Source organism: Camellia sinensis, chromosome 2 (assembly GCF_055761805.1).
Source record: "Camellia sinensis isolate YWXY chromosome 2, ASM5576180v1, whole genome shotgun sequence".
NCBI classification, from domain to species: Eukaryota; Viridiplantae; Streptophyta; class Magnoliopsida; order Ericales; family Theaceae; genus Camellia; species Camellia sinensis.
In genome coordinates this window covers 217,969,762-217,994,508 of record NC_138962.1, presented here as the reverse complement: position 1 = coordinate 217,994,508, position 24,747 = coordinate 217,969,762, and the positions used below count along the sequence as shown (strand labels likewise).

At 35.2% G+C, this 24,747-nt stretch overlaps 1 long non-coding RNA gene across 1 annotated transcript; it reads right to left on the bottom strand.

Annotated features, from left to right (window-relative positions):
- Positions 1-3,005: 3,005 nt before the first annotated feature.
- On the bottom strand, positions 3,006-19,640 carry LOC114257331 (uncharacterized). Its single transcript, XR_014362568.1, has 3 exons — positions 19,433-19,640; positions 19,195-19,302; positions 3,006-3,398 (listed from the first exon to the last, which is right to left on the bottom strand). It is a non-coding gene; the product is annotated as an uncharacterized LOC114257331 (long non-coding RNA).
- Positions 19,641-24,747: the final 5,107 nt, after the last annotated feature.

Genomic DNA, 24,747 nt, shown 5'->3' with positions numbered 1-24,747 from the left:
GCAATGCATCCTTAAGACAAGCTCTACATGAGCGTAAATGATCTCGGCATTTCTTTCAAAACTAGGTCAAGACAAAGCAAAACGTGTGCTCGGAGTTAAAATATTGTTTTTCATCTCAGGAAAACATGTTGGGTACCAACCAGGTCTTGGTCGAAGTCCCACACCTCTTGGCCGAGGTGTGGTCTCCTAGGCTTAGGTGCACATGCAAGATAGACTAAGGTGCAAGTGATCATGAAAGGTAGGCTAAGGTGAGATACGATGCTTGGCCTAGGTGTGATATCTAGGCAATGGTGGGTCTCGGTGACCACACTTAGGGAAATGAAGTCTGGAAAATCTAGGTTCCCTCTAGAAGAACATGAACATGAAAAACATGAAGAACATGAATGCTAAAATCATAACTTCTTTATTCAAAATCTGAGATTCAAAATCTGAGATTTCATGGCATGAGTTCAAAAACACGGACCTTGGTACCCATACTTGGAGATTTCATGAAAACAAACACAAAAACATGAATCTTGATACAAACTTTCTGATCAAAACAAGACTTTTCTTCAAGAACACAAGAACATCATTTTCTCTTTCTAAAATCAACTTTAAATTAATGCATGGCTCATGAATCATGCTAGATCATGCAATGTGATCAAATAAACATAAAGAACAACAAGAGTAAATCAAGAATCTAATCTCAAAACACGGATCAAACGGTTTAAACTCTAAGGATCAAGCTTGGAAATCTACTTCTCTCTCAAGAACTCCTTCTCCCTCTTCCTATAGCTTCTCTCTCTTCTAGGGCACAGATATAGCAAATGATATGTTTTCTCTCTCTACCGGCTGACTTAACCCTCTACTGGGACACGTGGCAATGATTGGTTGGATCTCCTCAAAAAGGTGACAGAATGACAAGACAAGAATGTGACAAAGTGTGTATGACAAGTAAGGCGACAAGGGCATTCTGACAAGGTGAAGATCTCGGGTTAAAGCATCGACTTCGACAAGAGGGGTCTCAATGATCTCGGCTAGGGAGGATAACACATGGCCCAAATGTGCCACACCTTGGCCTAGATGTGCCACACCTCGGCCTAGGTTATACCAGTCCAAGAACAAGATCACTAGGTGCAAGGATCAAGGATGTCGAATGCCTAGATGATAACATCTCGGCCTAGATGATACACATCTCGGCCTGGGGTGATGCACACCTCGGCCTAGATGATGACATATCGGCCAATATGCCAAGGTGAAGGTGGAGGTCAACCAAAATGGTTCCAAGACGGTCTTACGCATAAGAGGTTCAAGGATGGAACCTAGGCTGCACACACCAGGCAAGGAACAAAGCATACAAGCAATAAACAGGTAAATCACACAAGCACAAAACAAGACAGGGACCTTTACTTAGGCAAAACAAGTCGAAATCTACAAATGCAAGCTTAACAAGACAAAATCATCCAGATGCACATGAGCATGGCTAAGACGAGGATGAGGGTCATTACACAGATAGAATACGGATGGGTAGAGGGAGAAAAGAGAAGACAATGTGTTAGAGAGAGAAACAAAAGTGGAGAGAGAACAGAGCAAGAGAATTCTCTGGACTTACTTAAATCGTGACGTGTTCATGTCCCCTGTCAATTACACCACGAGTAGGGTTTGATAATTGCTAGTTCAAGTGACATCCTATTGCGGCAACTTAAATGTGGCATTTTACAAACATTGTTTAAGGTCTTTAACACAATGTTTTTCTCAGAAACGTTGGCTAATATGCAGCATTTACAAATCGCTGTCTTATAAATGCCGCCATATGCAGTTTGTCTTGTAGTGTCGTTAACATTTTCCCCAGAATTGTTGCAAATGTCACACCAATCCATCAAAAATTTACCCCTACTAAGATTATTAGTCGTTAAAATAGTTTCACATGTTCAGCCGTCCAAGCAAAGAATGCCACTTTGTGAGGAGCCCTAGAACACCAAATCCCCCCTCTCCAAGGGAACTCCACATCACTCCTTCACCCTTTGTTTTGGGATTGAGATGTTGGCGTTTAAGCTCATTTTTCGCTTACTCTAACAACTCTCTGATTCCCCTTATCATTTTAATCTTCTTTTGCTAATGAGTGGATTGATTGCATTAGATTTTCTCCTCTACAAGATATGTAAATAAACATTAAAAACACAATGGATAGCAGTCACAATTCCCAGAAATGGTTATATTTGATAAAGTTGGCAGAATCATCATTCTGTTTCAAAGATGCCCAGCAACACCAAAAACAAGAACAGATTTAAAAAAAAAAAAAACTAATTAAAGTTTCCTGTGTTACAAAACTACAGCAAGAGCCTGGTAATCAGAGAAGTACTACAGCCACATAATATACCGATATATCTAAATACTTTTTGATATACCCAAAGGAAATATATCACATGATTGTGGATATTAAATACCTTCGCCCTACAACTGACTGCATCTTCGAGTTTTCCCTCTTCTAAAGCTGTTTTTGATTGTCTGTCGTCCATCTGCAGATGAGCACGTTGCAAGCTGCCGCAAAGAAATGGAGAATATAGAAGTTATACAGAGCACTGACCAATTCAGTGTCATTATTCTACCAAGCAAGTAACATGGCGTATTGCATTGCACTAACACTAATAATAATGTCTACTTTCCCAACATTTCTAAAACACTGTTAAACTGTGAAAAAAACACCAGTATGCAATGTTTTCGCCAACTATGCTGCCGTCATCTTAGGTTTCCGGAATCTTTTTATTTAAATGAAGAAACACAAAGAAAATAAACCCAAAAAAAATAGAGGAACAAGAAGCTTCCTTACCCTTAGGTATTAACTCGTTGAACCTATGGAAGGCAACAGAAGCCAGATCATTTCTAGAGAGCAAAAGAATAAAAAGATAACATACTAGGAAAAAATTTCACAACCAAATTAATTGAAATGTTGGAACTATATATGAAACTTAACAATTAATGGAGATAAAAAAGATAATTCCATTATTAAATGAATATCCATCAAATTATCTGAATAGAAATTAATTATTAAATGTTTCATTATTCATACTATTATAAACAGTTACAAAAATACATGACAGATGTTCTCAAAACAAAAACTCAAAGAAAAATATGTAGAAATATAACCTTAGACTCTCCCATCTTTTTAATGCCAAATCCAGAAAATGAAGTGGTCGTGTCAAGATGCTCAAGCAGCCTATCGTAGTGTTGGTGCTGATCCAAAAGATAGATCTAAAAATCAATATAGAAAGAGGAAAAGAAACAAACTGCATATCAGCTAACAAATAAGTCCACCCTAGCTGCAGTTAAAGGTGGGTGATGACAAGATCCAAGAAACTTTGGTGACGTCGTACTGCTGCTGTCCATTCCACAGTGCCCTTCCTCTACCTCTTCCTCTGCTGCATCCCAAAGGAATTGAGCATATGAAGCTAGAATATAACCGGTTGAAGAAGGTCAAAGCCACAGACAAAAGCCAATTCACGGCAGAAAAAATAGACTAGATCATAATTAATTCCAAGTTATAACCCTCATTTAAAGTAAAGCTATACAATTTCCTTATGCCCTCGATATAGATGACACCAGGAGCCACTTCTCTGAAAATAGAAACCATGAATTGAACCAACACAGCCCGCAACTGTGAAGATTACTTGGTATATGAACAGAGATGAAATTCCAAACAACTCATTTTATATATATCTAAAACATCCCAATATGTGGAGAAAGCGACGATTTTAGTTTGCAAGATGTAATTCATAGATAGTATTCAAGCAATAATTGTTTCAGATATGAATCTAATAAAACAAGAGCAGAGCACTGTATTCTTTATAAACACCATTTAAGGCCATTTTTCTTGTAGTGACAAGACCTACAATATCATACCAAACTCTTTTCACTCATAAAAGTTTTCAAGAAATACATCTTTGCATATATTTACAATTTTTTTCCCCAAGCAAGAACTCTTCTTGTAAGTTAGTGACTTCATATGCATTCACCAAGAAGTCATGAACAGTGGTGAGTCCAAAGTCCTCCATGCCATCAAGAAACATGTGATATGTCCATTGATTGCTGTTAACAAAGAGATCTGACTGGAATTTGATTGGATGGACAAAGTTATCAAGCGAAGTCTCACATTGCTCGAGTACAAAGGTAATGTGTAGTATAAAAGCTTGAGGGCATCATCACCTCAATAGCTAGGTTTTGGCGTTTAGTTCTACCCAACACTCTGTAACATGGTAATCATCAGAGAAGTTCGCATGCAGACCAAGGACACACACCCTACCTATCCCTAGGTACTCCGGCTCTGATATCATGTTACATGGTCTTGGATAAAACTCAACCCAAAAAGTTAGCTCTTTGGGTGGGGTGCCCTCACGCTTATCTACTACCTACACATTTTATTTTTATTTTTTTTGTGCCTAGGCAATGTGGGAGTTCGCTTCACAAAAGCATCCGATTTACATGTATTCAATGTCAAGTGAAAATTTTAACACATAATTAAAAGGCCGCTTAGCTCAAAAATAAAAAATGAGACAATTCTCAACTTAACCAATTCAATGGCAGCCTTCATTTCTCCAGCTTCAAACCATCCTAAATGTGTTTCTCTACTAGGCACTAGTCATGGTTGTTAATACTCTTATATAAAACAGATTCATGTGTCCAAAAATGGGTGAGGATAACTTCTTTTAAAAATGCAGGCCATTGCCAAAGTTTGGAACTCGGGCCAACATCAAGTACCTTTATGGCATAAGCCAGAGAGAATTGCGAATTTCCTCGCTTTTTTTTTTTTAAAGCTGCAGAGATTCCATTCATATCTCTTGTTTAAAACTATGTCCAGCTGACTCCAGACGAGAGACTAATCTTTTTACAGGATTGATTTAATTGGCCCGTTTTCGGGGTCTCCAACCATCAGATCTAATGCAGCAGCAACCACTGCCTGCAGAATGCACTTAAAAGCTCGTACTATCATCTCATGAATACAGAGAAACTACCCATGGGATAACTTGTCTGAAAGCTTAACCTAGTCAAGAGAAAAGGAAATAGCAATGGTCACTCAATATAGAATGCCCAACATGCAGTACAGTTTGTAGTTTCAAATTATAGTCCTCATCTTCTCAGCTCATAACTAAATGAGTTATATAATCCTCCACAGGTAAGGAACCAATCAATGATGGGATACATTGTAAGTTAACTAGTTGCAGTGGGAAAAGAATGCTAAAAATGTGAATAGAGAAACCAAGATGAATATTAAAATTTGAACCTACAATCAACTATCTTCTCTTTTAAATAACATAGGAAATATCATCTTGATTATTGGGAATGTTTGTGTTCAAAAACACTGGAAAGGAATCGCAAGAGTTATTATATGCTTATACATAAACATATGCGACCATGACACTAAGCAAGTGTCATTGTCCAGCACAATAGTACTCTATATGTTGATCGTTTTGGCATACGTCAAACAAGACCTGCAACTGGTTAGGACTAGGCATATATAGATCAAATCAAAGGAAAATTAAAAGAATTTGAAATGACAGTTACAAAAGTATTTTTGTTTTCTGTATGGCCCCATCTTATAAGAAAGATCATAAAGGGGGGAAAAAAGAACAAGTTCACTCATTTGATAACATGGTCAGTTGCATGTTTTATGTTTCAATTTTTATTTTTATTTTTATTTTTTATTTTTTTTATCAAATGGAAAAACAAGAAAGAAAAACCAAAAACTTGGTTGGTGTGCATAATGTTTTGAAAATAAAAACTAATAAACATGCTTGGTGATCGGCAATAGGGGTGCCGAACTTGTTGGGCAAAGTGTTGCCAAGGATCATAAGACAGTGACCGTTGGCAGGCAATTAAAACATCTTATTTTTTGAGGAAATTAAATCACATGAACAATTATAAATATTTAAATATATTACTTCATCCTAGCCCTATCAATTAATTTAGTTTCGCGTGCTTCATACCTATGAAGCACGGGTGCGGGTACCAGTACGGTACGGTACGGGTACGAGTGCGGGTACGCCGATACAGAAAAACTCAAAAAAAGTATGATACGGGTACGGTTGCGGTACACCAATATTTTTTTTATTATATATAATTATGGTTGAAACAACCTACAAATTAAAATTAAATATCAAAACTAAAAAGAGAACTACTCATTTTCCTATAATTTAAAACCATTAAGCGTTAAAAATAATATTTATGAAATCTCTCACTTTGACATGTTATGCACTGTGAATCTGTGATCATAATTTATTTTTAAAATCTTTCTTCTTACTTATCAATTTGCTATTTTTATAGGGTGAGACTAAAGAAAAATTTAAAGTTAATTGCCAATAGTAAAGGAAAAAAAATTCTCAATTGTGGCAAGTTATCAATTGCAATTTGCATAATACGTAAAATTGCATCATTCCCAACCACTACTAATCAACTAATACAGTATCAATTTTTAATGTTTTGTACATAAACTTTAAAAGTTTGTTATGATTAAAGATTTTATAAAGAAATTCTACGAGAATCTGAAGCAAAAGCATAATGCATAGTCATACACAGAACTGCCCTTTATAGGCCTTGTTATTTTATTTATTTTTTTGCTCAAATTGCTTTTTAAAAACATCAAAATCATTTGCTAATGTGCTTATACAATTCATACAAACAAACAAGATAGTAGAGAAACATCAAAATTGCTGATCTGTAAGGGCGCGCGCGTACACGAAAGAGAAAAAAAAAAAAAAAAAAAAAACAGAGAGATGAAGAACACTCACCGGAGGAAAGACAAAGAAAGGAATAGAGAAGATGAAAACCACTTGCTGATCTGTAGAAAAAAATGAAGATGAAGAAACAAAGACGAAGATGAAGAAGAAGATAAAGAACACTCATTGGAGGGCTTCAAAATGGAGATGTTGCTGTCTGAAAAGGAAGAAGAAGACGACGAAGACAACCTCCACTGTTCTCTTTGCTGTTGCTGAAGTGAAGAGATGCAAACGAGGGACAAAACCTAGGTTATAACACTTTTTTTTGTTTTTTTAATAAAGAACTTAAATAATTTGCTCCGGTACCCCTAATTGTCTTAAAATTTTGATTTTTGGCCCTGACGTACCCAAAACGTACCAACGGCATACCTATAGCGTACCCACGCCGTACCCGATTGAACCAAATATACCGGACCCCTTTTTGCTGTACTCGATACACGTACAGCCATACCGGTACGCATACCCACACCCGGTAAGTACCTGGTACTCGTAAAACACTATTTTTGGAGTACCCATGCTTCATACTAAAAGCAATAATTAAAAGAAACTTACATGAATGCATTAAATAAACCACGTACAAAATATAATCCATTATTCTCCTTCTATGCTTAGATATACACAAGAAAGTTTCAAAGTTGTAAAAGACTTTAAAGAGTTACATATTGAATAGAAGTTAGACATATTTATAAGCTGTTGGATGCTACCTAATCTCTTCGGATAGAAACCTAATCTCTATGCTTGCCATTACATATATAATGGAAGTTTGTTAGATGTTGCCTAGTCACTTCGGATAGAACTTCCACACTTGTTGTGAACAATGCATTACCACCTGGCTCCTATTGTTAAAAAATAAAATGCTTCGAATGTTGGGATCAATGATGCATTACCACCTGAGAAATTGTAGAAACGCTACATCCTAAAAGGCTTGAAACCACCTGAGAAAATTGCTGCTAAAAAATTGAAATTGTAGAACAAAAACATGAAATTGTAGAAGCGCCACCGGAGAAATTGAAATTTGTAGAAACGTTTTAGAAACCACTTGAGAAATTAAAATTGTAAAATAAAAAGCTTTAATCAGTGACCTTAGTGAAATGAGGTATAAAGCTCCACTAACTACGTTAGGCACCGTGATATGATTTGTTGCGCCTATTCAATTATAAAAATAAATGTGATAAGACTAAATAAAATATAATTTATGAGTACAAAATACACACTATATTGCGGCAAGACGAATACTTGTCTTAACTCTTAACATGCTACTTAAAACTAAGCGACAACACATTTATCAATATAATTGAGGTAGGACCACTTGAGACTTTCAAGCAAACAAAGGTTGCTTCTAGCAAATGTGTACAACAATGTATTATGCACGTGGTACCTGCATGCAATTATATTTGAGTAAAACACTGAAAAACAAAGGCTTTGTTCCATTTCTATTTTTGTCAATTGAAGAAAGGAGGCAAAGAATAAGCCAAGATGGAAGCTTATCAATAAGGCACAATACCGACGATTAATTACATCTCAAACACACATCAAGAAAATTCAAGAGTTTTTTATTTTTCTATTCCAATAAACCACCAAAGACAATAAACATGTTTATCATGCTTTTGAATAAGAGCATTAATCAAGTTGCAACACATGAAAATTGTAAACAATCCAATATGTAATGGAACAATATGAGAGAGAAAAACCAGAACAAAGAGATAAACCCAAAATGAGGAAGTCTCAAAAGCTTACGTTATTTAAAAAAAAAAAACTCTAAAATTGTACACAATTGTACTACCTTATAATTTGAGCCCTTTGAACCCATAGGTCCATGTCTCAAAACTTTTGACAAGTTGGCGCCAAATTTCCGATTGCAAAAACGATCATTATAAAAATGGTTGACCAATAAGGAGCCCTTTGAACCCATAGGATCCATGTCTCAGAAGTTTTGACAAGTCAGCGCCAAATTTTTGATTGCAAAAACGATCATTATAAAAATGGTTCACCAATAGGTAGTGAATCTTCGCCAAAACATCGGGGAAGATCTCATGCAATTCTTTCACCGTTCTACCCAGCCAAATTGCTTGGGGTTGATGGTCATCGCAATAGGCTAAAACAATCCGCAAATAAGGAGTCACTCTACACGCTAGCGAATATGTGAACCTTATCCGAAGTGGAGGCATTGGTGCTGGTGGATTATTGCGGGTAGTAAAGCACATGATGGAGGGGTGACTGATGTGGATCATAATCTAGAAGGTGAGTGTCAAGGGGAATTCTTGTCTCCCAACCCATCATGTTAACCGGATGGAAATCCAACCTTACATCATGATTGAAATCTCTATCATTTTTCTTCCTCATCTCATGTATTTCGAATATGAATTTTGCCATGCCGACGCTATCAAAGAAAACAGGATGAGTGTAATTGAATAGAGCAACTTTCTTCATATCTCTCACAGTCTCGAGACGAAAGTATTGAGGAGTATACCTGTAATTCAAAAATAAATTACACACTGGTAGATACTGGTTTTGTCGGAATCTCGTACCCGCCATTCTTACCATGCTACGGAGATCCAGTATATCTAGCCTTATTCCATCTCTTACTACTGTTGAATCATGGGATACATTTACGGATCCATCAATCTTGAACGACAATTTAAGACCCACATAAATAGATGTGATTTGCATGGTAGTCAACAGTTTACCATTATACTTATAATAGCACCCAACAATTCAATAAAAATTTTACCCATTCCAATAATTATTTGACCATGTCATTTCCAAATCTCATCCTCTGTTCGTGAAGCATCATATATCCATTGATTGAAATCCTTAAAAAAAAAACTAAATAAACATTAATAATAATAATAAATCTATCTACTATCAACATAAATTAATGTACCCAAATATACATATATATATATATAATATAAAAGTAAATAAATTTAAATATTATAAAAACAAAGCAATTTAGTGTATTACCATAGTAATTCGCGTGAAAGTCGGCATAGAACTTGGTGGGAAGGAATGTGATATGAATCGAGGCTACAGAGACAACGAAGACAAATTCGAAAAGGAAGGAATGTGATATGAATCGAGGCTACAGAGACGACAGAGATAAATTCCGAGTCGATGAAAGATACAAGGGTCTAGCAACCTGAATTAGCCTCTTCTCCTGCCTTTTACTGTTCAGCAGCTTCTAGCCAAATCTACCAAGGACGCCAGAATACTGACGCTAGAAGCCTTCCACCGTCATTGTTCGATTTGCTGATGGAGAGGAGGGAGGCACAAGAATGTGGGTCTATAGAAAGAGAGAGGGGGATTGGGTTGTGAGTTTCTAAAAAAGGCAGGAGATAAGGGGTGAACTCATAAACGTGGCTCCCTGCTCGCCGTTGGATCTGTAGTCGCCACGCGTCTCCATCTGGTAGATATGGCTGAAAACTGCTGGACAGTAAATGACATGAGGGGATTTCTTTGTTTTGGCGAAACGGAGGTAAGTAACGGAAATTTTTTTTATTTTATTTTATTTTGAAATACATACCCAAATGGTTTCACCCCTTGTCTCCCGCCTTTTTCAAAAACTCACAACCCAATCCCTCTCTCTCTCTAGACCTACATTCTTCTGCCTCCATCCTCTCCATCAGCAAACCCAGCGACGATGGTGGAACAGTGACAACCGTGGAAGGCTTTCGGCGTCAACATTACGACGTCCCTGGTAGATTTGGCTGGAAGCTGCTGGACAGTAAAAGGTAAGAGAGAAGGCTAATCCGGATTGTTGGGCCCTTGTAACTTTCATAGACTCCAAATTTATCTTTGTTCGTCTCTGTAGGTTCGATTCATACCACATTCCTTTCCCTCCGAATTTGTCTCTGTCGTCTTTGTATCCTTGATTCATATCACATTCCTTCCCACCTAGTTCTACGTCGACTTTCACGCAAATTACAATGGTAATACACTAAACTTGCATTGTTTTTATAATATTTAAATTTATTTACTTTTATATTATATATATGTATATTTGGGTACATTAATTTATGTTGATACTAAATAGATTTATTATTATTAATATTTATTTATTTTTTTTAAGGATTTCACTTAATGGATATATGATACTTCACAAACACAGGATGAGATTTGGACATGGTCAAATAATTATTGGAATGGGTAAAGTTTTTATTAAATTGTTGAGTGCTATTATAAACTATCTGAAGAGTATGCATGAAGGAGATAAGTATAATGGTAAACTATTGACTACCATGCATATCACATCTATTTATGCAGGTCTTAAATTGTCGTTCAAGATTGATGGACCTATAAATGTATCCCATGATCCAACAGTAGTAAGAGATGGAATAAGGCTAGATATACTGGATCTTCATAGCATGGTAAGAATGGCGGGTACAAGATTTCGACAAAACCGGTATCTACCAGTGTGGAATTTATTTTTAAATTACAGGTATACTCCTCAATACTTTCGTCCCGAGACTATGAGAGATATGATGAAAGTTGCTCTATTCAATTATACTCATCCTATTTTCTTTGATAGCGTTGGCATGGCAAAATTCATATTCAAAATACATGAGATAAGGAAGAAAAATGATAAGAGATTTCAATTGTCATGTAAGGTTGGATTTCCATCCGGTTGATATGACGGGTTGGGAGACAAGAATTTCCCTAAACGCTCATCTTCCAAATTATGATCCACATCAGTCACCCCTCCTTCATGTGCTTTACTACCGCAATAACCCAACAGCACCAACGCCTCCACTTCAAATAAGGTTCACATATCCGCCAGCGTGTAGAGAAACTCCTTATTTGCGGATTATTTTAGCCCATTGCGATGACCATCAATCCGAAGCAATTTGGCTAGGTAGAACAGTAAAAGAATTGCATGAGATCTTCCCCAACGTTTTGGGGAAGATTCACTACCTATTGGTCAACCATTTTTATAATGATCATTTTTGCAATAAAAAATTAGGCGCTGACTTGCCAAAACTTCTGCGACATGGACCCTATGGGTTCAAAGGGCTCCCCATTGGTCAACCATTTTTATAATGATCGTTTTTGCAATCAGAAATTTGACACTGACTTGCCAAAACTCCTGAGACATGGACCCTATGGGTTCAAAGGTCTCAAATTATAAGGTAGTACAATTGTCTACAATTTCAGAGTTTTTTTTTTCTTTTTCTTTTTCTTTTTTTATAATATAAGCTTTCGAGATTTCCTCATTTTGGGTTCATCTCTTTGTTCTGGTTTTTCTCTCTCATATTGTTCCATTACATTGTTTACAATTTTCATGTGTTGCAGCTTGATTAATACTCTTATTCAAAAGCATGATAAACATGTTTATTGTCTTTGGTTGTTTACTGGAATAAAAAAATAAAAATAAAAATAAAAATAAAAAACTCTTGAACTTAGATTTTCCTGATGTGTGTTTGAGATGTAATTAATCATTGATATTATGCCTTATTAATAAGCTTCCATCTTGACTTATTCTTTGCCTCCTTTCTTCAATTGACAAAAAGAGAAATGGAACAAACCCTTTGTTTTTCAGTATTTTACTCAAATATAATTGCACACAACTACCACATGCAGGATACATTGTTGTACACATTTGCTAGAAGCAACGTTTGCTTGCTTGAAAGTCTCAAGTGGTCATGCCTCAATTATATTGATAAATTATGTTAGGAGGATGTGTTGTCCCTTAATATTAAGTAGCAGGTTAAGAGTTAAGACAAGTATTGGTCCCGCCGCAATATAGTGTGTATTTTGTACTATTAAATTATATTTTATTTAGTCTTATCATATTTATTTTTATAATTGAATAGGCGCAGCAAATCATATCACGGTGACTAGCTTTATAGCTCATTTCACTAAGGTCACTGATTAAAGCTTTTTACTCTACAATTTTACTTTCTCAGGTGGTTTTTGACAAGTTTCTACAAATTTCAATTTCTCCGGTGGCGCTTCTACAATTTCATGCTTTTTAAGTGTTCTACAATTTCAATTTTTTAGCAACAATTTTCTCAGGTGGTTTCAAGCCTTTTAGGAGGTAGCGTTTCTACAATTTCTCATGTGGTAATGCATCATCGATCACAACATTCGAAGCGTTTTATTTTTTAAAAATAGGAACCAGGTGGTAATGCATTGATCACAAGCAGCGTGGAAGTTCTATCCGAAGTGACTAGGCAACATCCAACAAACTTCCACCATATATGTAATATCAAGCATTGAGATTAGGTTTCTATCCGAAGAGATTAGGTAGCATCCAACAGTTTATAGATATGTCAAACTTCCATTCAATATGTAACTCTTAAAGTCTTCTACAATTGAAACTTTCTTGTGTATATCCAAGAATAGAATGGATTATATTTTGTACATGGTTTATTTAATGCATTCAAGTAAGTTTCTTTTAATTATTGCTTTTAGTATGAAGCATGCGAAACTAAATTAATTGCTAGGGCTAGGATGAAGTTACATATTTAAATATTTATAATTGTTCATCTGATTTAATTTCTTCAAAAAAATAATATGTTTTAATTGTCTGCCACCACTACCGACCCTCCTATGAGCTCCGGTGACTAAACAATCACTATCTTATGATCCTTGGTAACACTTTGCCCAACAACTTCGGCACCCCCACTGCTGATCACCAAGCATGTTTATTAGTTTTTATTTTCAAAACATTATGCACACCAACCAAGTTTTGACTATGTGATTTGAAGAAAATAAATACCGTCTATTTTAAATTTAAAGAATAAAGCCACGTTCCTTATAAAATAATGATTTTTCATAAAATAAAATTTAAAAAAAGGAATTTGAACATAACGTGGCCATAAACTTAATCTAAAATAAACAATATTCATAAAAACATACAAAACACACAATTTTGCATAGAAAAGCAATTAAATTGCATAATTGAAAAACAATACAAGAAACAAGCATATGCCAAGGAGGAAAAGAGGACCTACCTGATCGCCCACTTTTAGCGTCTTACATGCATGCATAAAGTAAATATGTCCTAATATGTAACTAATACACACAATGATGGTCCCAGGCCCAATTTGAGGCTACTAATGATGAATATGCACAAAGATACTACTAACAAATAAAAAAGCATAAATATAAACTAAACTACAAGATAATCAAACCGAACCATGCATGATTATTATGTCTAAATAAGACCTAAAATATGTTGTTCTAATGACATAGAAGAAACATGCATAGAAAGAGGTGAAAAAGTTAATGAAATAAAAGAACTACATGATGGAATGATGACCTAACAACCTAGCATGGATAAGTACTAAAAAATAAAGTAAGAAAATACTGAATTAAAGAAAGGTAAAAGAGTTTTGCATTCCATAATCTCCAATGCTCTACTTAAGTTGGAAAGGTTTTTTCTTTTTTGGAAGTTATTCTTTGATCACATATTTGCTTGGGGATTTAAATTTTGGAAAGGCAATCATTCTCAATTAATCACCAAGGTAAGAATTCAAATTTAAACTCACCTTTAAATTGGGAAACTACCCCCTAATTTCCCACTGTTTGCTCAATTCATAATCAAAATTTGAATCACTGCCTAAATTGAACCCCTAAATTTTGTAATTGACTGCCCCAAATAACTCAGATTGCTCCAAAATCAAATCACTGCCATATTAGACTCTCCAGACTTTTTTTGGAATGTAATCATTGCCTTTCTAATTGTTGATCTTCGGAATTAAATCATTTCCGAAATATCACATAAGCACATAATTTGCATTCATGTCTATTTGGGGACAAGGTTGCCATATCCTAATTTGGAAATGAGATCTAGGATTCACTAAATCATACAAAAAGGCAACAATACAATCCTAGAAAGGAGGGTATCATATCCTAGTTTGGAAGGTGTTAATGCTTTCTATATGCAAAAAGGTAGGTTTTGTCACAAAAGGGTACATTACTTATTACTATCAATATACCTCTCATCCCACAAGGGAGTGATCAAATAGTACTAACGGCATAATCTGACACTTTCCTTATTCACATAACATAGCCCACAAATAGTGTCCGAGATATTATGCAACAAAGCAGGTTTCCTTAGTCTAAAATGATGCAATGCAATTAGCAATTAACCACTAATTTCATGAAATAGAAATTTTCAAGTCAAGCTAACTTAATTCCCCAATAGAGTCGCCAAATGTAGTTGCGGTGCCTTTTTCGAGTCTAAGGCATTACTTCCCACACTGACTTACTTTGACCAACAAAGAGTTGCCACTTAATTTTTGAAAGGGAATTAAAAAACCTTTAATGATGAAAACTAAGTTAAGACCTAGTTCATCATAATCAAGAAAATTCCAGGTTCAGAAGCTTAGGTACAAAAGGAGAAGGCCAACTACATGGAAGAACCCCCTTTTGCCCAATCTGAAGATTGGCCTCTACTCATTTCCTATTTTATGATTTTAGTGGTTAATTATTCGCATAAATTCATTTTTAGATCTAAAACCTTTAACTAACCTAGACTATGTGATTTGAAGAAAATAAATACCATCTATTTAAATTTAAAGAATAAAGCCATGTTCCTTATAAAATAATGATTTTTCATAAAATAAAATTAAAAAAAAAAAAAGATTTTTAACATAACGTGGCCGTAAACTTAATCTAAAATAAACAATATTCATAAAAACATACAAAACACACAATTTTGTATAGAAAAGCAATTAAATTGCATAATTAAAAAATAATACAAGAAACAAGCATATGCCAAGGAGGAAAAGAGGACTTACCCGATCGCCCACTTTCAGCGTCTTACATGCATGCATAAAGTAAATATGTCCTAATATGCAGCTAATACACACAATGATGGTCCTAGGCCCGGTTTGAGGCTACTAATCATGAATATGCACAAAGATACAACTAACAAATAAAAAAGCATAAATATAAACTAAACTACGTGATAATCAAACCGAACCATGCATAATTATTATGTCTAAATAAGACCTAAAACATGTTGTCCTAATGACATAGAAGAAACATGCATAGAAAGAGGCGAGAAAGTTAATGAAATTAAAGAACCACATGATGGAATGATGAACTAACAACCTAGCATGGATAAGTATTGAAAAATAAAGTAAGAAAATACTGAAACCAGAGAAGTAAAAGAGTTTTGCATGCTGGTTTGATTAAACCAAAGAACACACCAAGAAATAGCAAGAAAAGTCAAGTTTCTTGCTTGCAAGCCTCCCTCAAGCTTAGGTTTCTGACGCAGTTCGGGTTCTTCACACCCTAGGATGATTTACAGAAGTTCAGAGCAGCTGTGAGTGGAGGAATTTCGTGGTCAAGGCTAAGGTAGAGGAGGATGGGAGTGTTTGGCTCTTAAAACTCTCTAAAATCTCAAGGGCTTTATTTATAGGCAATAGGGAAGGTTTTAGAACCCTTTCTACGGTTCCATCGCTTTCTCCCTCCACCTCCCACCAAAAATACACCAAGATTGAATTTTCATGCCTGGCTTTGCTGCGCTTGGATGCACGCACGCACCATTCTTGTGCACACGCACCCTTTGCCATGGTACACGTGTTATCCTTGCATGTATTTCATGTTCTTGGCTTGCTTGTGGCCCAAGTAAGTCCGAATTGTCTTCTAATCAATGTTTTTGATAAAACCAGTCACTAATTTTGGAAAATACATTTTGTCAAAGCACAATCGGACTCATCTCTCTTTCTTGGGGTTAAAAAGTTGATTTTTTTGGCTAAAAACAGGTTTACGTAGCAACTCCAAATGTCCTTAAACATTCTAAAGATGAAGTAATTTACCATTTCATCATCAGGAGGCTTGCAAGTGTCCGAAGTCTTACAATCAAAATGGGGTGTCTACATTATGGTTTTGGATTTTTTATTGGTCAATAAATGTTTTACTGCTTCCAAATTGGAGTCTAAACCATATTTGTGTTTGGATTACCAAGAATGAGTATCGGTGAAATATATTTTTGAAGCCATGGGGGATCATTCAATGCAATTTTAACCCTAGGTGCGATGCCTGAAGCGATTCTCATAAATGAAAATTGTCCTCCTTCCCTTAGTCTCTGAAAGCAAAATTTTCTTATTCAATCACTGGTATCCACTAATTTCATCAATTTTTCAACCAAAAATACTTCTTTCATAGTCCTAGTCCTTTCCCTACACCATAAGCCTCATCTTTCATAGCCCTAGTACTTTCCCTACACAATAACTCTTCTTCTCTCTAACAATTAAAACCTTAAAGACAACACTTCACAAAAGTCCTAGAACCATATTCCTAAACTCTCACACACCAAACACCTCCAAAACAATGCCAATATCTTTCCTTCAACCAGTTAATCTAGGCACCGGTAGAACACCAAGACTTAAACGCAGTTGTTACTATTCACAGTTCCCAAAACTTTGCTTTTCTTTGCTTAATTATAACTAAAAACTGTTACTTTTTCTGTGCATCCAAACAAACTCACCAACCTACAGCCACAAACTTTGGAACAGTTCCCTAGGCTAGAAATTGGCTAAAAAGTGAAACATGCAAAATGACAAAATACCTTGAGGTGCCCTCCAAAAAGATCTTTTTGCCCATTATTTTATGTGCAAAACCACTCATTTTTAAAAATTGTTCTTTAGTACCTTGAAAGAGCTTTCCGTGCAAAAAAAATGAGCTTCAATCCGATTTCAAATAAAAGAGTTATGAGCATTTTATGAAAATGACTCATTGTTTACCTCCTGAGGGGGTAAAATGGCCAAAACTCAAAAAAGACTACGTATTTGATGTTGAAACAAGCTGGAGAAGAAAGTAAAATCTCCAAGCTTTTTGATATCTGGATGGCATAAACAGAGTTTGAATGTGCCCAAGATGCTTCCCTGAAATTAGACCTAAAAACGAACCAAAAGGGGCTAATTTTGTGCTGGGCTGACACTCTCAAAAGGTACCGAGCTGGCACACGGTGAGTGGTTTTTGAAACCTCATATCAACACAGTTCCTAAGCTTTCTCAACCGCTCAACCTTGTAAGTAGTTTTTGAAGAATGCCACAAATCTCTAGCAACAATATTGGCAATGAGTCAATGACCATATAGAAGTCACAGAGAAGGCTAAGAGATAAATCCTCGAGTTTATGTACATTGCTCAAATTTCTCAAACAAATTCTCCCTCAAATTCCCCCAGTCCTAATTGTAAATCCATTTGTACTCATCACTTTGTCCCAATCCCTTCCACAAATAATTTACCTGCTCCTATTCTTGAAACGGCTCTCCAACCAATCTAACCTTATTAACTAAAGAACAACACCCTTCACCCCTTCAAGATAGACCTACGGAAATTGCTGCCCTAAAACTAGCAAAAGACTATCTCTACTGAATTCAGGATTTGATACCCTAAATGATGACTTTTTATAAATTATCAAATCCCACAAAAATCCAAAAGCATTAGTCCATATGAAATAGAACAGAGAGATGTTTTGAAAGGAAAGAATAAATCCTTCAAATAGATTAATCTGTTGGGGCTAGGAATCATTAGAGCTAGTTTCAGAAGTCACTCAAAGATCTCCAAACACAAGATAGTGCCTAGCCCCCTTTACCCATCCATCCACCCTGAAAATGAACAACCCCTGATGAAACACAGAACTTGCAACCGTGCCATTCTTTTTTGGATGATTAGGTGGTGCTTTGGGAAAATAATAACTATAGCAAATAGTAGAATTCAAAACAAAGACTGAACATATGCGACAACCAGCAATTAAACGAATTATGGATTTACTTAAGTTGCTAGTTCCTTATTTGAGAATGACACCTGCTCCTGAGGAGTAGAGAAATAGTTGCAAGAAACAACCCACATGGTTGCTTCCCTCCAATTTGTATTGTTTCTTCTGTGAACTGGACCTTAAATATGGGAAGATAGGAAGAAGAGGTCTGCAAAAATAAGGCAAGCAACGAAAAGGCATTGTCGCATTTTTTAAAATTGAATGTCTATAATTTTAGATTATGAAGTACATTCGAATTCAATAATCACAAGTGTTACAACACTCATGGATTGCACTTTTTGCCATACAATTGTCATTTGGACCAATATGAAACATTTATGACAAAGAAAAGTCAAACCCAATTGTACTGGCCAGAGAATGAACAATAACCTGCTAATGGCATTCACTCCATTACTATTCAATTTAAGACCCAAAAATATGGGAAATAAATTTCGACTTCCTTTAGATAAGTTTTAAAGGTAGTCTTTCCACTAGCAGTGATCAATAAAGCTAAATTCTCATCCACTTCATCCATCTTAACATCATTTCAACATACTAACTCACTAGTCCTAATCACATTTTAACATTTTTCAACATGTATCTACATTAGCAGCACAAGAATTATCACAATTCAAAACAAATCATAAAGACTATAATGTAATCCATAATAATTAAGAGAAAAAAAAAAAACATGTAAGAGTACAATGCAAGGGACAAAGATCACCGCTTACAAGAACGGCAATCAATTTGGCTTACGGACTCCAGACTGCCTGTATATTCTCTCCTCCTCTTTGCATCGAGTCTGAATCTCTCTTCTACTACCCCAGTTTCACCTTGTGCTGAATTCAAATCATACAATACCAAAATTCAAAACTACTCGCCAAACAACATCAAATTCAAATCCAAAAATTCAAATTCACCACAATGCACCAACGCAGATCAATTAAGTGATATCGAATAGAGAGAGACCTGGGAAGAGCGACGACGAGCAAGAGGCGATCGGTGAGTTTGAGATAGATGATCCGCTCGGAAGAAGGACAAGGACCAGATTCGAGAGGTATGATCTCTGGCCATCCATATGCCATATATATCTTCGATTTGGGTGTACATGTATGGAGAGAGGGAGATCGGAGAGAGGTTCAAACGAAGAGGGACTCTCATTGCACGCAGGAAACCCTAATAAAACACAATTTCTTTCGTCAAATTACACTTTGGCCATTTATTTTTCGGTAAATTACAATAAGCCTCTTTAGCTATGAATCATTTTCATTTTATCTTTTTGAATTTTAAATCTCAACAATTACCTACTTCAAACTTAAGGATGGTCACAGGGCGAGTTTACAGTAATCTACCCCCAACTTATAACATATTTGGGATGAGGGGGGTGACGGGAACGAGATGGAGACGAGTTAATTTTGTAAGTTGAAGAATGAGAATATTAATAAAAATTATAGATAATATAGTATATTATGAATAATAATTTATATTTAATAAAAATTATAAGATAGCAAATAAATGAGTAAAAATTAATATTAAAAATAATATTTTAGTATTTTAATTTTATTATACTGAAATAAAATAATTTATACTAAAATATTTATAATATTTATTTAATTTATTTATATTTTAGTATAAAATAATTTTTATTTTATTAAACTATATATTATATACATATAAATAAATTTAATAAATATAATCGGGACAGGTTTCAAGTAAAACGAAACGGGGAAGCAAATCTCATTCTCGTCCTACTTCTTAATCAGGGCAAGAAAAACTATATAGGACGTAGGATGGAGAAAAATGATCATCCTTACTCAAACTATTATCTTGTTATTGTTAACTTTTTATGTTAGGATTCTGTTAGTGATTTACACAAAATCAAAGCAGGAAACACACGACACATTTATTGATTTTTAAGGGCAATAATACCCTTATTTGGTAATTTTGTTTGCACCTTGCCATTAAAATAAGAAAGACAAAGGGTAAAATGAGATCATCAAATAAGAGTATTATTATCCTAAAAAAATTAATAACATAGATTATTGTTCTTAAAAAAGTGTGTCATGTGCTTCATAAATGACCTAATTCCATTTAAATTTGTAACAAAATCTTAACAAAAAGTGTTAAGTGTAATAAGATAATATTTCAAAGTAATTAATGGTTAAATTTTAAAATTTAGAAAGATAAAGTGCAAATGGATCATAATTTAAAGGGATTTATCATAATTTACCCTTTATTAAGGTAAATTACACTACTAGTCCCTTTAATTTATTAGAGAAATTATTCAAGCTGAGATTATTGGGAGGGCAACCTGTATAATTAAAATACGCAATCCCGCTACATCCCCTAACTAAGGCTTCCAATTCCACCTCCAATTACGTTGGTAAGACCCACGTAAAGCAGCTTTACACTATTCTCTCTCATCTTTAGCCTCTCTAATTTCACGTCATTGGGGTGAAATTTGGTGGATTAAATTAAGGGAATGAATCATTTTTCTAAAACGTGTAATTGTAAATTTATTTTTTTTATGGATGGATAACTAAAATAATTAGGGGCCTCTATCTTTGTACAAGAGATATAGTGAACGGATTTTGCACCTTTTGGACAAGACTCTTGAAGCTAAATAGCCTACTATAAGTGTTCAAATAGATTGGCTATGGCCTAAAAGAAAGCCTAGAATATTATACAATATATATAACCAGTACTCCAAATTCCTTGATGCTAGATTTGGTATAAATAAACTGGATTTTTAATGTTAGTGGCTCATGCTCTGCTAGTTCGACTTGGCAACTCATTAGAAATATTGTTGTTCCTTGGAAGCCGGCAAGGCAACCAAATACAAGCTACAAAAGATCCAAGGGCGATTATTAAATGATGAATTCCATCTGTGCTTTGAGTGTAATTTTTTCAACTTGTATTTGGAAGTGTATTTTAAGCAACAATCAAATTAGTAGACCACTCTCATTTGCCCTAACCTAAAGAGTCATTCCTCTAAAGTTTTCTCACAGGTGTGTGTTGTTAAAATTCCAAGATTGTATATATATATATATATATATGTACTCTTAAAATAAGGGCTTACAAACAAACCCAATCAAATGATATGGAAAACTTCTCAAAATTTCTACCATGTTTCAGATTGTTCTAGGATTTTCTAAAGCCTTTCAAAATTCTCTGAACTTTATAAAGTCTTCTAGATTATCCTAACTTTCTAAACTCTTCTAGAACTTTCAAAATTTATACTATGGTTCAGAGTCTTCTAGGGTGTTCTAAAGCCTTTCAAAATTCTTTAGAAGTGTTTTAGATTCTTCTAGATTCATCAAATACAAAAAATAAAAATAAAATAAAAATTCAATACATTTTTGTATTTTATTGTATTCAATAAATTTTTTTAAAATTTTTGTACAAATTTTATACTTTTTAAATATATCGAGACTAAGTGGATCTAAACAGTAAAAAATAATAATAATAATTAAAATATTTAAAAAATTACTAAAAATGTAAAAATATGAATTAAAATTTGAAAAATCTACTTTTAAAAACTCCAAACCAAACAGATTAAGGAAATTACACTCATTAAAATTTTGAAGAAAAAACAAGGAATTTTTATTGATAAATCCATTTTAGAGTTGAATTAGAATCATGATCAAAAGCGTGAATACAACAAACTACCAAAACATAATGAACAAAAAAAAAAAAGAAGAGGAAAGTCTATATCTATTATGTAATTAGTTTTTACCATTAGTCCTAAAAAACAAGTTTAAGCCTAATGATTCTTTGTTATGGAAAATTAACAAAAGAATTATTAGATATAACCAACATAACAAATGAAGTTTTCTCACATATATGTTTTGTCAAAATTCCAAGCTTGTATTATAGACATCCTCTACGATAAGGGCTTACAAACAAATCCAATTAAGTAACATACTTCATCACTTAAGCTTAGAAAATAAAATAAAATGGCAGTGGTGTATGAATAAATAATAATTAAAGCAATAAAAAGGAATAGGTAGGCAAAATTAAAGAGGACAATAAGCTTGCTTACATCACCAAACTATCATAGAAATAAGTTGCATACTTAGAAACTAAGATTAGCACGAGATGGAAGAGATTTTCAAGAGAAATACTCCACTCTTTTGGGGATGGCTACCTTTGGTAACTCTAAGATTCATGCAGTGATTGTGAAGAGATTCCAAATTAAGCGGTCCGGGGACCATCTCCTCTTTCTCAGACAAGGACTCCTACTTTTTCTCAGTTATAAATGTTGGCCTAAGTTCTACCACTGAAAACCAAAACAAACAAAACTTGTCGCCGCCTAGATGAGAAAAGCTCGGAGAAGGAGGAGAACCAATATTATCAGGTATGTAAGACTGTCCATAGTCATGGAGATTGAACTTGCTCATGAACCGCATGTTTGTCACCAAATCATACCCAATTAGGCTTTGATTGTACGGAGCTGAATATCAATAGCCAATTAGGTGTTGATTGTACAGTTTCATATAATCAACGCTTAATGGGTATGATTTAGTGACAAAGACGTGGTTCATGGGTAAGTTCAATCTCCATGACTATTGAAAGTTGTACATGGCTTATGATACTGGTACTCCTTCGACCTTGGCTCATCTAGGTGGTGACAAGTTTTGCTTGTTTTGGTTTTCAGTGGTGGAGTATCATCCTAGGCCAGAGCCAATAGGGATGTAAATCTGGCCCGGGCCAGCCTCGCCCGACCTACTCTGGTCTCACAGGCTTCTGCCAAAATTCGAGCCGGGTCAAGCACGCCCACGGGCCAAAAAATTAGGCCCAAGCCCAACCCTAGGCCTAGGGATATTCGGGCCTTGGGCAGTGGGCCAGGCATCGGGCTAACCCAGTGGACCTGGGTCTAGCCTCGGGCTTGGGTTGAGCTTGGGCGGGCCTCACCATTTTTTTTTTGTTTTTTTAAATTTTTTCTACCAAATTTTTTTTATTTTCCACTAAAAAAAGACGCTGGGCCTCGGGTCAGGCCTTGAGTGGGTCGATAGGTTGGGTCACGAGCCGGGCCAGGCGAGTCGAGCCCATAGGCCGGGCAAGGCTCAGGTCCGGGCCTAAACGGGCCTAGCCTATCCCAGGCCGCGAGCGGGCTTCAGGCCACCCACGGGCTGCGGGCCATTTTTGCACTTGTACGAGCCAACAACCATAACTGAGAAGGAGTCCAAGGAAGAAGAAATGGTCAATTACAACACTTGTTCCATAAGTCACTGTTTCGCCTTCACTGTATGAATATTTGAGTTATCAATGGCCCAAAGAGAGGAATATTTTCTTTAAAAATCTCTACCATCTCATGCCAATCTTAGTTTTTGATAATGCAACTTACTTCTGTGGTGGCTTGGTGGTGTAAGCATATTTTCTCCTTTAATTTTACCTACTTGTTCATTTTTATTATTCTTCTTCTACTACTATTTTTTTTATTACTTTAATTATGAGTATTACTTGTATTTATACATCACTGCCCTTCTTTTTCCAAGCCGAAACAACAACGTATGTATTAGTTGGGTTTGTTTGCAAGCCCTTATTTTAGAGGATATATATCATACACAGTATTGGAATTCTAACAACATACATACACTTGTGAGAAAATTCCAAAGTGGAATGACTATTTAGGTTAGGATAGAGGAGGGAGGTCTTCTAATTTGGTTCTTGCTTAAAATGCACTTCCAAACACAAGTGTAAAAATTGAACTCAAAGCACAGGTGCCCATGGGATTCATCATTTAGCAATTGTCCCCGTTCTTTTATAACCTGTATTGGTTGCCAATTTTCCCCTCAATGCATAACCACTAAGGCCTATATCTTGGCTAAATCATGTCACATCATTTCGAGGAACAACAAACGTTCCTAATAATGGGTTGCCAAGCCGAATTAGTAGACCATGAGTCACTAACATTAAGAGTCCAGATGACGCTGTATATGCTATATTTTTTACTTATAATACTCTATTCTTTCTTTGAGGCTGTTTCCAATCTCGTCGAATAATAGTAGCATGATTTTTAGCTTCAAGAGCTTTGCCCAAAAGATGCAAAATTCGTTCACCATATCTCTTACGAAGAGGCATGGGGCCCTAATTATGCCAGTTGTCTAGACATAGAACATTAGATTTTCCATTTACAATCACATTTTTAATTATAGGTTGCCCGCTACCCCAAGGATCTCAGCTTGAATAATTTCTTGATAGTCTAAGAGGCATATAAAAACAGAGACACGGTGTCTATAATAAGATATGAATTTTGCTCTAAGAGGTCAAATGTTGAATAT